Source organism: Mastigoproctus giganteus, chromosome 5, assembly GCF_048544385.1.
Source record: "Mastigoproctus giganteus isolate SK-2022 chromosome 5, ASM4854438v1, whole genome shotgun sequence".
Classification (NCBI taxonomy): Eukaryota; Metazoa; Arthropoda; class Arachnida; order Uropygi; family Thelyphonidae; genus Mastigoproctus; species Mastigoproctus giganteus.
The window spans coordinates 72476061-72493516 of NC_143579.1; the positions used below are offsets into that span (position 1 = coordinate 72476061).

Sequence of the window (17456 nt, forward strand, 5' to 3'; positions counted from 1 at the left end):
ACTAGCGATCATCATCTTTAGTTTGCTTGTGTAATAGGAAAATTACAATCCCCATTTAAAAGTCTCACTCTGTCTCAGCAGCAAACACATGCACAACTTTCTTTTGTGTGACTAATGTCATCCTCTTGTGATTCCCCTTTACTGAAATCTTCAATCATATAAAAAAACAAATTTTCAGAACCTTCTCTTCATTTCTTTTTTTTAAACTTTGCAAACTTGTTACTCCACGCAAATCGTGTTAGTTGCAATTTGTGTGTGCCGTTAAAAAATGTTTATGCATGCAATAGTGAAATTTATAATTAAAAGAGAAGATTATCTTGGAAACAAATGCCTCTTGAAACATTTCTGAAGAAGACGACTCCTTGTGCAACAAACCAACGAGTCCCAAGCCAATAACAAATGATCAACGAGCGTGCATTTAGTCGATGATGAAGAATAAACATTCTTCAACATTTGTAAGTCATAAATAATTTCTCTATTATAATTTGCTTGATTTTACAGTCTACGTTTTCATTTCTTTCAATAAATCAATCATTGTTTAAACAAACTAATTAGCTAACTAATTTCATTGTTGAGAACGTAACCCCTATTTTTAACCTTATGTCTATGGGAAATAAATTCCCGCTTTACGAGCACACGCTAGGAATGAATTAACTTGTAAAGTCGAGAACTACCTGTGTCATCTTTTAAGAGCAAAACAGGTGATACTGTTGCACACAGTGGCACCAATGATATTAAGAGTAGATCTCAGGACTTACTTAACAACTACTGGGCAATGTTGGGAAAAAGTTACAAGTTGGCATTGCATTTGAAAGTGTCTGCAATTCTGCCCAGACACTATAAGAGGGAGTACATGTTGAGAGCCTTGTCAATCAATTCGGCCTTGAAGAGAATGTGCAAGACTCATGGCAGTGCCTATCTTAGGCCTAGGCAAACTGGGCATGTGCCTATTGCCTGAATTTTGAGGAGGCCCATAATAGCAATGGACACAGCCAAAATCGGCGATATCCAGTAGCGTAATGATGAGCATGAATGCTCATGTTCCTTATAAAATTTGCAAATAAAATATACTTTCAAATTGTAATGTGGCTTCTACTCGAATGGTGCATGCCGCCGATATGCTCAGATTTGTATATATTTCATTAGAGATATATGCAGATTTATTTGCTTTACATTTTTATTTGATTGTGCAATCCTAATTTTCTGAGAGCCCCTATGCCCTATTATTTTTACTATTAAAGTAGGGAGTTTCATAATAAAGATCTTTTCAGGGGCCGCTAAAAAATTTTTGCCCAGGGACTGCATATTCTCAGCTTAGGCCCTAGCTCATGGAGTAGAATTTTTAATAGGAGAAACTGAATTCTATAGGGATGGAACACCCTTAAATAGAAAGGGTGCAAGAATATTTATTGATGCTATTGAAGCAGTGATAGGTGGGTCAGAAAACTGCTAACTTTGGGGATACACAGACTAATAAGTCTAACTAGAGCCACAGATAGAGGTGAACGTGATTCTTGCAATGCTATTATTAGTACCTGCAGAAGCCTGGAAAGTAAGGTGTATGGGACTTCACGTCCTTTTTTTTTTTTTTTTTTTTGTTAGTTGTTGGCGCATTTGCTTCTGTGGCCATAATGCACCTCCCAAAGTTTTTGCATTTTTTTACTCTGATCCAAGCCCGAGGTGGGATTCAAACCACAACCTTTGGGTTGCCAGGGAGGCACTTTACCCACCTGGCTAGCCCAGTCGGCACTTCAGGTCCTGCTGTGGGTCATGGAACAAATAAATACATGGGCTGTGTTAGGGTAACTAACAGTAAGAACACGTGCATATGAGGAGGACATTCAATAAATCATCTATCTACCTGAGATAGAGGCAAAAATCTTTTTTTATTTTTCGATGCAACTCCCCTAAACTTCAATACACTTGTTCCATTTTGTTGGCAATGAGGAAATACCAGACAAATAAAATTCTTTGTCTTGTTGATCAAAGAATGCAGAAACAGCAGACTTCAGTTCATTATCATCGGAAAAGTGACATCCATGTACATTCTGCTTTAAGTGTAGAAACAGGAAATAATCAATGGGAGCCAGATCCAGCCTGTAAACTGGATGGATAAGTTCTTTAAAGTCACAGTCTCTCAAAGCAACAGCATGTGACCTGTGCACTGGTGCAGAAGAAGCAGCACACCTCTGGAAAGCTTTCTTTTATGACATCCCTTAGATTGTATAGTAGGGATGCATATGACTCCCCAGTGACTGTCTGCTTGTGTTCCAAGTAGTGAATGTACAAAATTCCCTCAGCATCCCAAATAATGGTGGCCATAATCATGCCAGCTGAAGGTTGCGTCTGAAATTTTTTGGGTGGAGGAGAACTGTTGTGCTTCCACTGTACTGATTCTTGCTTGGTCTCAGGATCAGAGTGATGAACCCATGTTTCATCGCACATAACAATTCTGGAAATGAAAGTTTCAGGATCTCTTCCATAAAGCTCTAAATTCTCTTCACAACACTGTACTCTGAATTGCTTCTGCACAGGGGTCAGAAATCTTTCACTGACCTTAGTCATCCCCAAATGTTCATGGAGGATGGTTAAAACTGATCCCTCATATTATATCATATTCCCTACCAAATTATACATCTGTCATTCAGCACAAGGGGTTCCACAGCTTGGCATATTTATTTTATTGTTTTGACCAGAATTTCACCTGGTCCTCTGAATGTGGCTGTGCATGTTGCCATACACAGCCACCATCCTTTCATGAATGGTCTTTGGCCCATTTCCTTCTTTGGTGAAAAACTTGATGACTCAATGATGCTCCAATATCAGCAAATCCATAATTTAATACATGTATCTCCCTTCTTTCTGTTACAGCAACACAATCTAAAACATAGTGGGATCAAAATTAGTATGATTCAAGTTGAGATATGTAGGAATATGTATACCGTGAATTGTTGAAATATAACTATGGGAAGTACATTAGGTACATAATTTATTGAATGCCCCTTGAACAACTGCATGTACACTAATGCTAGCAGCATTATAAATTTTAAGAATTAAGTGCTGATCAAGTCATCAAATGCACACATTGTAGGAATAGCAGAAACATAACATTACTCAGAAAAACAAAGCGCTAAGTGAGCGCCGCATTCCCATAAGGTAATATATGTATTTGTAAGTTGCGGTCGGTGCCATAGGATATTTCCTAATCTCTCTCTCTCTCTCTCTCTCTCTCTCTCTCTCTCTCTCTCTCGGGAATTTTTTTTTTTTTTTTTTTTTTGGCTGGTGCAGCATAAGCCTCAGGCTTCCTTGTACCATATGGCTAATAATAATAATAATAGTATATAATTATGTGGTAACTACTTATGTATCAAAATTAAACTTAAAATTCCAATTAAAATCATGAATTTAATTGATGAATTTAATCATGAAAAATGTGTTGATTTTGGGATGGCCCTCTTCTAAATAAACTAAAAGGAGTATTAATTTTAAATCCCCCACAGCGTTACCACCCAACAATAAAGTCGCCCAATCCTTCGCCGCTTTGAAACCTGGCATGTTTTTTTTTCTTCTTTCAATATGAAACTTCTTTTAGACATTCGTTTCCACAAAAGTCCTATTTCATCTATGTTATAAACTTGTTGAGAAGTATAACACACAATACCCCTCTTCAATAATTTTAACAAGTTCTTTTTTGAAAGTTTCGGTTCCTTGATCTGCACTTGCGGCTTCTCCCTAGATTTTAAATCTATTCAGCCCTTACCAGTTTTAAATGGTTCCACATTTTTTTTTTTTTTTTTTAGGCGAGTTTTCTTCAGATCATCATATTGGCTAATCTCTCTCTCTTTTATAATATTTAACATAACTGAATTCTGCACTGGATATTATCTTCAATAAAATTAGTTAAAGTCTTTCCATTTCAATCCTAATAGTCTGCCTAGCCCTAGTTGCTTGCAGTGGAACAGCTATCTTTCCCACTGCTAAAATTAATTCTTTATTTTTTTATAATTGTTCTTACAGTTAAACTTGCAAGTCCTAAATTATGGCACATATCCGCTTGTCGTTGACCGGAATCGATTCGCTTCAAAACGTCTAATTTAATTTTCAAATTCAGTCTTTTTCTTACATTTATAGTCTTCGTACTGCGTCCAGACATTGCTTTTTCATTCTTATCGGCCATTATTAACTCTTCAAAAATGTAACGTTGGTTGCATTAATTATGATACAATGTTCGAGTAAACTGTCCGTTACGCACAATGTCTAATACTGTACTGAGTGATGATTAGTCTTTGGATAAATGCATATAACACAAATATTACAAGCAATATCCTTGATAATTTTTTAAAATGTTGATCTCGGAACTACGTAACAAGTCACTGTACTGCATTAAATTAGCGTGTGAATAAATTTCATTGAGCATGGGAAAATTTCTCAAGTCTGCGTGGGAAACGTTTTAATACTGTTTTGCTATTCGTTTTCAAGCTATCGACTCCATCAAATGAAACAATTTCGTTAAATATGCCAAAAATGCAATCTGTAAAAGAGCGTTATAGTCAGATACGGGTAATAATATAAGAACAGTATTATAGCGAATCAGCGTAAAGTGAACCGCATTATAACGGGGGCCTGCTGTATATCAATAGTAGAAGGAAGTGGTTGAATCACATCGACGACTTTATGTCTATGGGTTAACTGTTGATGACCCAGTTCAGGTTGCAGACAAATTGAATAAGTATTTTGCATTGAATTTGCACATGAGGAATTCTTTAGGGAATGGGAGGTCAGAAGTTTATTAAATTCTAACAAGGAGCTACATGACTTTGTGATAACTGAAAGGAAAGTGGAGAAGAAATTGTTGAAGATGGACATAAAAAAAGGCACCTGGGGTGGATGGAATCTATCAAATCATATTAATGGAGGCAGAAAAGTAAGTAGGTAAACACACAGCCATAATTATGAGAGCATCCTTGGATTCAGGGGGATCCCTATGGACAGGAGATGTCCAAATATATCCCCAATTCATGAAGGAGAATCAAAAGATAAGTAATTACTTAAAGAAGGCAGGAACATTAGCATTAGTTGAGGAATATGATGCAAGAAAGCAAGCTTATATAGCATCAGCTAAAAGAAGAAAAAAAAAAAACCTTCCCATTTCACCCATCCAGTCACTCCAAATGTTTGTTTAGTTCAGCCTTAAATTCATTTAAGCTATCAACTTCCAACAACAGATGGAAGTCTGTTCCAGAAATCAACTACCCGCTGGCTAAAGGCAAATTTCCACATATCTATTCTACAACTGTCTTTCCTCAATTTGAATCTATGTCCCCCCACCCCAGGTTCTTAATCTCAGCAAGTGGAAGTATCTCATCAGCATTGAGCCTGCTCAAACCACTCAAGATCTTTTATCCCTCAATCAGATCACCTTACAGGTACCTGCAATTATACTGCAATTACAGCATGGATTTTTAAGGGGCAGTGTTGTCTAACCAATCTGATAGTTTACTATGATTTAGTGGCCAAGGAACTGGATACAAAAAATAATTTTGACATCATATACTTGGATTTCAGGAAGGTTTTGATACTGTTGTACTTAAAACACAGATGTAAAAAACTAGAGCAATGTGGAATTAAGAGCAAGTTACTGCTATGGATAAGGGGATGCTTAAGTGGAAGAAAACAGTGGTTATCAAATGGGCACTGCCCTTGGTGGACTAATGTTATTAGTGGAGTTATCCAGGGTTCAGTGCTGGGACATTGCTGTTTTCCATATTTATCAATGATATTGATGAAGGTATATCACGCTTAATGTCTTAAGTTTGCAGATGATGCAGGTTGGCAGAGTGGTTAATGACAGTCATCAGGGTGAACTACTGCAAAACAAGTTCTAGGAAAATTGGGTCGATGGGCTGAGAAATGGCACATGAAGTTTAACATTGACAAAGGCAAGGCACTGCATATGGGTAGTGGTAACCCCAGAGTAACTTATCAACTGGGTGGTATTATACTCAGTGTAGTGGAAAATAAAAAAAGACCTGTGGGTAATTGTGCAGTCAGACATGAAATTATCGAGCAGCTCATGGGGTTTTGTCAATAATATACAGAAACTTTGTTAGCTTTGCTTAAGAGGTGATTATCCCTTTGTATAAGGCCATGGCTTTAGGCCACACCTTGAGTACTGTATACAGGTCTGGAGGCCTCACTTTAGAAAGGATGTAGATAGGGGCAACCAGATTGGTGAATGGAACAAAAGGGTGCTCTTACTTAGAAAGACTTCATTTCTGCAAATTGAGCATCTTGAGAATAGGCATCTGCAGGGAAATCTGATTAAGATGTTTAAAGCCTTGATTAGATTAAGTTAAGCCGAATGTTAATGGTATTCTTCCACTTGATGAGACTACACACATGAGGAAACATAAATTCAAGTTGTGGAAGGATGGATGCAGGATAGTGGTGTGGAATTTTGCTTTCAGCCAGCGGGCAGTTGATTGCTGGAAGAGACTTCCATCTGTTATTGAGCAAGTGGATGGGTTGAATAAATTCAAGGAAGAACAAGATAAAGTCATGGAGGGTTTACATGGGTTAACTGTGCAGTTTTTTTTTGTTTTTTTTTGGCTGATGCTGATGCAAATAATGCAAGAAAGCTTGCTTTCTTGCATTATTTGCCTTCATTTTCCATTATTACTATTTCTACTAATATAATCTAATTCAGAATATGTACTACAATATTAAACAAGAAATTGAAGATAGCACATTTTGCATTGATTTACTGTGCAGTAAGTTAAATTTACTTACTGCTTAGCGCAGCCTTCTGCACTAAGCAAGGCTCCGTTGTAGTCACTTTTCCTCTTCAAGAGCATCTCGTGGGATGCATGACGACTCTTCCTATGATTAAAGCCAGCCCCATTCAAAATCAGCCATGAGGTAGGCAATGGCATACCACCACATTATCTGATGCCACAGAAAACATAACAAAACAAACTCCAAAAACTGCTATTAAAGGAAGACCTGCAACTAGGTGGAAGGATGGGATCAGTGAACTTTTGGGCACGACATTTTTCGATGATACTCAAATAGCACATGATTGATGCAGTTGAAGGAATTTGTTGATGGCCACAACAGCTCCTCAGGGAACTATGTGACTGGAAGAAAAAGAACATTAAATTTATAAATTATGTATACAATTTGCAAATTAAATTTATGCTGTTTGTTTGTTATTTGGTTTTTAGGAGCATTAGCAACTAAGGCCATATTGCTCCGGGAATATGCGGTGGTCATTCCTGACCTTTCCGTATCCTCCGTATTTGGTGGTGACGGACTCGAACCCCGGTCTAATCAAGAAGCGTGTGCTACGCACTGCTGCTCCTTCCCACCTGGCTATGGAGGCGCCTTAAATTTATGCAAAATCAAACAGTCAACATCCGCTATTCACCTAAGCATCGACTCCACTACATAACTGAAGACGTCCATAGAGATTAGCAAAAGGCGTACCACAGTGTAGTAGTAGTGGCATGTGATGCAAGAAAGCAAGTATATGAGCTTATGCAGCATCAGCCAAAAAAAAAAAAAATTTCACACAACCATTCCCTCTAAATGCTTGTCCAGTTGCTCCTTAAATTTATTTAACCTATCAACTAACAACAGATGGAAGTTTGTTCCAGCAATTAACCACCCCCTGGCTAAAGGCACATTTCTGCACATCTATCTTTCCTTAATTTGAATTTATGCCACCTTAGGTTTGTAATCTGAACAAGTGGAAGAATCCCATCAGAATTCAGCATGCTGAACCCATTCAAGGCCTTGTACACGTCAATCAGATCACCATGCAGGTGCCTAGTCTCCAGTCACTGCAATTTGCAGAACTCTTGGTAAGAGCACCCCTTCATTCCCCTCACCAATCTTGTTGCACTTTTCTGTACACACTCAAGCAAATCTTCATCCTTCCTAAAATGAGGCCTCCAGACCTGTACGCAGTACTCAAGGCGTGGCCTGACCATTGCCTTATACAGAGGGACAATCACCTCCTTTTCCCTGCTAGCAAAATTCCTATATACCATTGACAAAACCCCATGACCTGCTGCCCTGGCAGCCTGTCTGCATTGCTCAGAAAACTTCATATCTGACTGCACAATTACTCCCAGGTCCTTTTCTTTTTAATTTTCTACCACCTTAAGTGTAGTACCACACAGTTGGTACATTTCTCTGGGGTTACTTCTACCCATATGCAGTACTTTGCATTTGTCAAGGTTAAACTTCAGTTACCACTTCTCAGCCCAAATTTTCTAGATCCTGTTGCAGTAGCACACTGCCAACCTTTGTATCATCTGCAAACTTTGACACTAAGCCTGATATACCTTTATCAATATCATTGATAAATATACAAAACAACAGTGGACCAACATCGAACCCTGTGACACTCCACTAATAACATTAGTCCACAAAGAGCAGCACCCATTAATTACCACCCTCTGTCTTCTCCCCTTTGTGAATTGGGGGGATATTTGCACATCTCCAGTCCGTGGGGACCTCCCCTGAGTCCAAGGACGCTCTCATAATTATGGCTAAGGGTTTGCTTACTTCCTTTGCCGCCTCATTTAATATAACTGGATAGATCCCATCCACCCCAGGTGCCACTTCAATAATTTCTCCTCCACTTTGCTCTCAGTTATTACAAAATCATTAATGCTGCTACAATTTGATAACCTTCTGGCATTTTCAAACTTTAATAACTCCTCATTTTTGAATGTAGATGCAAAATACTCATTCAGTTTGTTTGCTATCTGAGCAGGATCATCAACAGTTGAACCAATCTGATTCATCCCCTTCCTTGTAGAGTTTACATAAGTAAAGAACTCTTTGCTGTTTTCCTTAACATCCTTTGCCAAAGATTTCTCGTAATCTGCCTTTGCCTGCTTAAACTCCTTTGTGACTTGATTACAGTTGTTTGTTGTTGTAGTTTGTTATTTTGGATTTTAGGAGCATTAGCAACTAAGGCCATATTGCTCCGGGGATATGCGGTGGTCATTCCTTGACCACCCTCCGATTTGGTGGGCACAGGCTCGAACCCCGGTCTAATCAAGAAGCGTGTGCTATGCACTGCTGCTCCTGCCCACCTGGCTATGGAGGCACCACTTGATTATAAACTAGCTTATATCTGCCATAGGCTTCTGTGTTACCTGATAATTTATATGCATCCAATGCATTTTTCTTCTCTGTCACAAGTCTTGTTAGTTCATTTGATAACCATTTAGGCCTAAACCTTGAACAATATTTCTTAATAGGTATGAAACTTTTAGTAGCTTCCACGATTAATTCCTTGAATGCTTCCCACTAAGAATTTGCTGTTGGTAACATCATGAGTTGATCCCACTGTACAGAATTTAAATTTCTGCATGTATTCTACATGTATTCCTATCCTGTCTATCCTTTCTGCATTGTACTCCCCAAATTCCAATTCTGCATTCCTAATATCTGTGTGACACCACATCTCTGATATCCCAACAATATTTGCCTTTGATGTCTTAACCAACACTTCAAATTCATCAAATTTATTTACTATACTTCTAGCATTGGTATACATGCAAGTGTCAGAATAGATGATGGCTCTGTGTTCATATGTGTTACTTCCCATTCCAAAACATCTGACAGGTGCTCAATTGGACTGAGATCATGTGAATTTGGAGGCCAATCATGATGGTTGATATTTTCACTGTGTTCCTTGAACCAATCACACACAGGGCGGGCCCAATAATATGGTAGTTTATCATTTGTAAGTTTTTGGAAGGTCCCATTTCTGTTTGGGAAAAAATGCATCATGGCAAGGTGCACATGGTCTCCTAAGGGCTGACGGCAGATCTCACCAGTGAAACAATGATCCATATGCACCAGAAGTACAAGTTTTCTGGCAATACATGCCCCACATTAAGCAACCATCATGGGCACTATACATGATGGATCCATGGACTTGTGCGCGCGCGCCACACACACACACACACACACACACACACACACACACACACACACACACACACAATCTTCTGATGTGTTGCACCATGTATTTGGACCCATCCAACTAGCACTCGTTTCCAGTGTCCAACCAGCGTGTTGTTGACACCAGAGCATTCTTCATTAATAATCAACAGCGGTGAGGAGAGGGTGTCTCTCAAATAATCTGCTTGGAACCCCATATATCTGAGTCTGTGTGGCACATCGTCATTTGGGATACCATTCTTGCATACCCTGTATTATATTGCAATGTTAACTGTCACATAGCGAACTGCCATTGAGCCCATACAATGCGCTGCACCCTTCACTTACTATCAGCATCCATCTTGAATAATTCTTTGCAGTTATGTCTTTTGCAGAATGGTGTCAAATGGGAGGTCGTTTGACACCATTCTTTGTACATCATAACTAGAGGATCACGAGTTTCAACAAGAAGTGCCATTTCCAATATGGAAGCACCTAACACACCAGTTCCCACAATCATGCCTTTTGAAACTGATATCTTTACCACTTCTCATAACTGCTACTTTATCAGTGTGACTAGCACAATTACCACTGCTCTAGTGAAGCGCGCTGTTTGGCTTTTTTATACTACAAGTTATGAGGCATAGTACATTACAGATGGAGGTGATCATAATTTAATGATTACTGAGTGTATACTAAGCCTAATCATAGCCAGGAGAATTGGTTTTGTCTTTATTTAAAGTGTCAAATTTGCTGTTTTCCAGTGGGAGCATATTTTAAAAAAGAATTACGAAGATGAATGATACCTGTTAATTCAATTTCACATTTAGGCAAAATGTACAAATTGTAATCCTTAATGAATGTCCTTCAAAGAAACTTCTTGCTGAACCACAGCAAGAAGTTTCTTTGAATTTCCTCATCTTGTTCACCACAAATGTCAGATTCCATTACATCTACAATGAGTGCCTCTTCATTCGTGCATATCCTGAAACATGCAATGCATGCTCCACTTCGCCATTGTTTTCAAAACATATTTGACTGTTCTTCATGATTAACAGAGGGCATGTGAGGCTTCATTCATTTCATTCTTCAAAGTGATAATCCTGCACGTTTGAAGCAGTTTGTGATCACTTATTTGCCAATCTTATCCCATGTTGAAACATAAATACACTGCACCATGTCAATTTTTCATCGTGTTTTGCTTTCGAGACAAGGCACAATTTTGCATGGCAGCACTGATAGTTTTTCTTTGAAGCACTGAATTACACCTTGATCAAGTGGCTGAAGAAATGGATGTCATATTGGTGGCAGGGTCTCTGTGATTGCATGCAGCCCATTCACTTGACAATGAAGGGGTGCAATTATCCTCAAACAGAAAAAAAAAAATTTCTATTTTCCTCACTCATCTTGCAACCAAAGCCTTTGATCCATTCTTTACAGGCTTTTGGTTTGCTCAATACACAGTTGGCAATGTGTTCAATCTTATAAAGCATTGGGTTGTCTGGGCTTTCCTATGATTAGAGCGAGAGAGAAGTTTTCCTTCCACTACATTTCTCATCTTCAAATGAGTATGTTCTTTCTGGTAGCAACTAAAAAAAAAATAAAAATAAAGTCTCAGAATTGAGATGTTATTCTGGTCATATGTCAAGAGAACATTTTTTAAAACAATTCTTCTTCCATTCCTGTGTAGCTTCATTGTCAACAGATGGACTTTAACCACACACTTTTCTAGAGACAGCCCATGACAATCTTAAATTTCTGGAGTCATCCATCAGAAGACTTAAATATCTTTACTATTTGTCTGATGCACAAATGATTCAGCCTTAATTTGAAAGATTTCCTCAACTGTAACATTTTTGCAAGCATTGTCATTAGCCATTCAGAGTACCTTTTAAAGATCTAGATACGTCACTTTTGCTGCTCTGATTGTATTTCTGTAACTTAAAAAAATTTTTTTTTTGTTCTTTCAGAATGGTGAACAGTGTACTCTCAAGAATGCCAAACTGTTTAGCGATGTTAGTCTTAGAGTGCATCAAATTATCTACAGCTTGTAAAATCTTAATTTTGTCTGTGATTGGCATATCGATAAGCATACATATTGGTAAACATGTACGTTATGACATTATTTAAAAAAAAAAAAAAAAGTGGGCTAGTGAGTTTCAGGTTTCAGTTGCACCCTTTGCATTTTAGACTATTATATGACTAAATCAGGGATGTCAAACTCAGAACTGCTCATGCACAAAAGCAGTACAGGGGAGAGAAGAGAGACTCAAGATATACAAATGGTTCTGGGGAAGCCCATGAGTCATACTAGTGTGGATACAGCACACCAGTGGTATTACTGAAAGAAATATCTTTTTGTATTTCCCCATGCATAAAATACATAATCTCATGACCATCAATGTTGAAGATGGTTCATATAAGTTATGAATTTTATTTAAACCTATATATTAGTGTATTTCCTTTAAGTACAGTAAATTCTTGCTAATTCGGACTGAAATATGAAAAATTCTGTTCACAGTTGAGTACTTTGAAAGACACACAGGATTTAGGAAGGCAGATGAGTCACTTTGACTGTGCAGAGAGAGACAGAACATACATTAAATTGTCTTGCGCATTGTTTGGCATCATTGTTGACCCTGAGTAGGATGTATGTTATTGCTTATTTTTCTTCATTTGCAACTTCTTTATACGTATATATATACATAAGTTAACATTTTATAATTATGGGTTCTAAAGAATTGAAAGGTGGAATAAAAAGAAAACATGTTACTTTAATTACCATTAACATGCTCAAAGTGATAGAACAAATTGAAAATGTTGTTCCTGGAAAAAAAAAAAAAAAATTGCTGAAGGATTTGATATTGCCTAACAGACTGTGTCAGACATTAAAAAACAAAAAGAATCTATAAAGGCATTTGCTTTAAAATTCAATGTGGGGGGGGGGGTGATAAAAGCAGTGTATCAAATAGACAGACATTAAATAAGCCAAAAAAAAAAAAAAAGTGTTGCTGGAAGGAGCTGTATTTAAGTGGTATTTCCCCCCCCCTCCCTTCTACCTATCTATCACAACAATTTTTATCCATTGTTTATGTGCTGATATCTTTCCATATCTTCCATTCACACCTATCATTTTTAAGTCCTTAAGTAATATCCTTAACAAAGTTGCTAAACATTAATGCAAAAACATAACTTTTGGGAGAAGACAGAGTCAACTTTACCATTTTAATCAATTGATATTTTGATGATTTTTTGTTTAAATTTCTTGTTTCTTTAACATTGTATTTTGATAATGAATTTCTACGATTTTTTTTAATATACAGTATAAAAATCCAACCATGAAAGATATAACCCATACTACTTAGTACAGTAAACAAGCTGAAGGCCGAGAAGAGAGAAGATACTTGTTCACATTATAAATTTGAATTTCTGTAGATTGTAATTTTCATTGTTCATTGGTCATTGTTCCACATGTGAATAAAGTTGTTCCAGAAAACAAAGTAGAAGGGATAATTGGGGAAGGGTAAAAGTTGGCTATACGAGTTTGGAGTTAGACAGCAAGAGGATGCTGGATAGTTGGGGCATGATTCAGACTAGGCTGGAAGAGTAGGAGAATTATTTGATGCCAATTCAGAAGAGCAGAACCCATGGAAGTATCTATAGAATAGCATGCAAAAAGAAACTGAATATCTTTGAGACAGAGAGTGTAGAGACTTTACAAGAGAGGGTCATTAATTAAACTGACTTCCCTCTTTTGAATGGAGTCAAGTAGCCTGAGAGAGGTTTTGGCAGCAGTATCCCAGATGTGAAACAATATTCCATGGTTATATTATTTCATATTTGTACAGAATAATTGTTCAGAAGAAAAGTAAAGAAGTCTGATAGCCTGATTTAGAATGTAACACAGCCATATTACACTATTTTATATGGAAAATTATTTCCAAGGTGGTTGGTTTTTGCTTACTTATGCAATGGTCCTGAGCTGGATATTATCATTCTTCTCTTTTGGTGATTCCCTTCTACTCTTTTCTTTCTCTCTCTCTCTCAGGGAAATTCAGAAATTTTTTTGAGCCTCAAGACTTCCTTACACCACATGGCTAATAATAATTTCCAAATATAACTTAATTATAAAAACAAAGCTTTTTTTTTTATTTATTTATTTTAGTACCTTAAATGTTTGACCACTCTGCAACCATTAGACTGTGTGGTTGAATTGTTCCATATTTTCTATTTATGCACTATACTGAAATTGGATTCGCTGTAATCTTTCTCATTTGGAAGCATGGGATCTAAGAAATTGGCAATTTTAAAATGATTTTTTTTTTAAGTATGAAGCATTGCTGTTTAATACTTTTATCTTAAAGTAGAGCATAAAAAAAAAAAAAAAAAAACAGTGCATTCATAACTTAAAACATTTAACCCATTTTTCCCACTGACAACAAAACAGTAAAACCAAAAGGGGTGCAAACAAAAGAAGGATGTTGAAATGAAATTTGCTTATATAAAGATGCTTGTTTAATAGTCTGTCTTTTAGTTATTATGTATTCATTCTAAAAAAAAAAATTGTAAAAACTTGTTAAATTTTATTTTCAGCTATAATGCACTTTGCTTTTAATGTGAGTGTTCAGGTTGTCCCCTGACACCCAAATTATGTCAAGATTGCACTGTATTCTGTTCCCTTTCTAAATAATGGAATATTGCCACTTCACTATAGTTTTACATAGGTTAAGTATCTCCATTAGGAGGCAACTCCATTATCTGACAAAATTAATAGCACTGCACTTGTTCCCTACTGTGATGAGTTGCAACAACTGCAATTACTAAGAATGAAGGTACGATATTTCCTGAGACCTATTCACAGTTTTGAGGATATTCAAACTGATATGGTATGCATATATTTTCAGACTAAACAAAAGAACTGTGAAGAAACTTGATTCAATTGATGCTATACTGGTGGTAAGCTGTCCATCCCATGCAAATGGTGTTTATATATGGCTGAGACCAAAATGCAGTGCCTACTTTTTTTTTTTGTACTTATGAAAATTTCATTGAACATAGGTTAAAATTCTGTTGCATGAAACATGAATATGCCTCTAATTGATTGGAGTAAATGGGAAGGAAACTCGACATGGGGAACAAAATTTTTAAATAAACTAGATGACTGTTATTTGTATCAACATGTCAGGGAAAGTACTAGAGAAAAGAATATCCTAGACCTCAATCATCATCCATGAATCAGATGACATAACAGGGCTGACAGTAGAGGAACCAGTGGCAGGAAGTGATCAGGGAGTTCTACGGTGGATGATGTTGAGAGAGATAGCAGCAGTAAAGGGCAAAGGAATGGGTTTTAATTTCAGAAAAGGAAATTACGATGCCTTAAGGTACTACATGGCCTCTATTAACTGGGTACATATCGCACAGAGAATGAATACATTTGAACTGTGGTATGCTTTTAAAACATTAATCACAGATGCCTTGAATGCGTATATACCATTAAAAAAAAATACTCCACGAGGAGGGTTCCAAGTTGGATGAATAGTGAAGTTGCCACATTACTTGAGCAGAAAAAGGTGGCATGGAAAAGTTACAGAGCAATAAAAAGTACTGAAGCCTATAACAGCTACAAGGTGATCTGTAACAGAGCCACAGAAAAGGTTCGACAGGCAAAGGCAGTTTATGAGAAATCACTAGCAAACAGAGCAAAGAGGGGGAATAAGGAATTCTTCACATATATAAATGCCAAGAAGAGCAGGACAAACCAGATCGGACCTTTGTGTAAGGGAAAGGGGATAGTATTAAATACACCAGCTGCTGTTGCAGATGAACTCAGTTATTTTGCATTGATATTTACAAATGAAAAACCTTTTGTGGCAATGGAAAATTATGGGAGCGAAGTTGAGAAATATGTAATTAATGATATTGAAATTTCGCAAGATTATTTAATGAAAAAAAAACTTTTGAGCCTATAGGCCAGTAAGGCTCCTGGAGTTGATGGAATATACCCTATAATCTTAAGGGAGGCAGCAAGTGAGTGCATTGAACCATTGAGGCTAATTATGCGAGCATCACTAGACTCTGGGGAGATTCCCTTGGATTGGAAAAGTGCCAATGCATCTTCAATACATAAGGGTGGCTCTAAGAATGAAGTGGAAAATTATCGACCTGTCAGTCTGACTTCAGTGGTAGGGAAAATCATGGAGGCAATGATCAAGAGTGGAATTCAGGATCATTTGGATCGAATTGAAATTCTCAAGGATACTCAGCATGGTTTTGTAATGGGAAAGTCATGTTTAACAAATCTGGTTCGCTATTTTGAAAGGGTCACTAACGAGCTGGATTTAGGGAATAATTTTGACATTGTTTATTTAGATTTCAGCAAAGCTTTTGACTCAGTCCCACATGAGCGGTTGCTTTATAAGCTGGAACAAGTGGGAATCAATGGGAAAATCCTTAGATGGATAGAAGGATGGCTTCAGGGCAGGAGGCAGAGGGTTGTGATAAATGGCTATTCCTCAGATTGGGTTGATGTAAGAAGTGGGGTTCCCCAAGAATCAGTATTAGGACCACCGTTGTTTTTAATTTTCATAAATGACATTGATGAAGGGATAGAGGGCGTGATGTCTAAATTTGCAGATGATGTTAAAATTGGTAGAGTAGTTAATGATCACTGTCAAGCTGAGCTTCTTCAGAGAGACCTAGATAGACTTCAGGAATGGTCAGAAAAATGGCAGCTATGCTTTAATCCAACAAAGTGTAAGGTATTACACCTGGGAAACAGTAATCCCAAAATAACTTATTCACTTGGTGGAGTTCGACTAAGCCCAGTACTGAAGGCAAGGGACTTGGGTGTTACGATACGGTCAGACATGAAATTTTCTGAGCATTGTAAACAGGTTGCTAGGAAGGCCCATGGTGTCCTATCGATGACCTATCGAACTTTTGAAAGTAGAGATAGGGACACGATAATCCCATTATATAAGGATTTTGTTAGACCACACTTGGAATACTGTGTTCAAGTATGGAGACCGCACCTAAAGAAAGACATCAAGCTTCTTGAAAGGGTGCAAAGACGAGTAACTTGCCTGGTGAGATCGGCAAAAGGGTGTCCTTATAAAGAAAGACTTCGAATATGTGGGTTGCAGAGTTTGGAAACTAGACACCTTAGAGGAGATTTGATCGAGGTGTTTAAGGCTGTGAGAGGCATCAGTAAAATGAATGAGGACGGAATTTAAGGTTATAAATGATGCTAGAACTAGGGGACATAAATTCAAGTTACGGGGGGAAATGTTTAGATTGGACTGCAGGAAGTTTTATTTTAGCCAACGAGTTATAAATTACTGGAATAAGTTGCCTACATAGGTGGTAGAGGCTGACAGTTCGGGAAAGTTCAAAGGTCATCTGGATAGTACCTTCGGGTCAGGGAAGCACATAGGATGATAGGTTTAATTTCCTTTTCTTTTACTAATTATTATTATTTATTTATTTTATTA

General features: G+C 37.4%; 1 protein-coding gene across 1 annotated transcript in view; it reads right to left on the minus strand.

Annotated features, from left to right (window-relative positions):
• The window catches only part of LOC150085483 (mitochondrial nicotinamide adenine dinucleotide transporter SLC25A51), an 80189-nt gene extending 73248 nt beyond the window's left edge, over positions 1-6941 (minus strand). Inside the window, exon 1 of the mRNA XM_090374576.1 lies at positions 6790-6941. The gene's annotated coding sequence lies outside the window, so the exon portion shown is untranslated. The remainder of the gene's footprint in view (positions 1-6789) is intronic.
• Positions 6942-17456: the final 10515 nt, after the last annotated feature.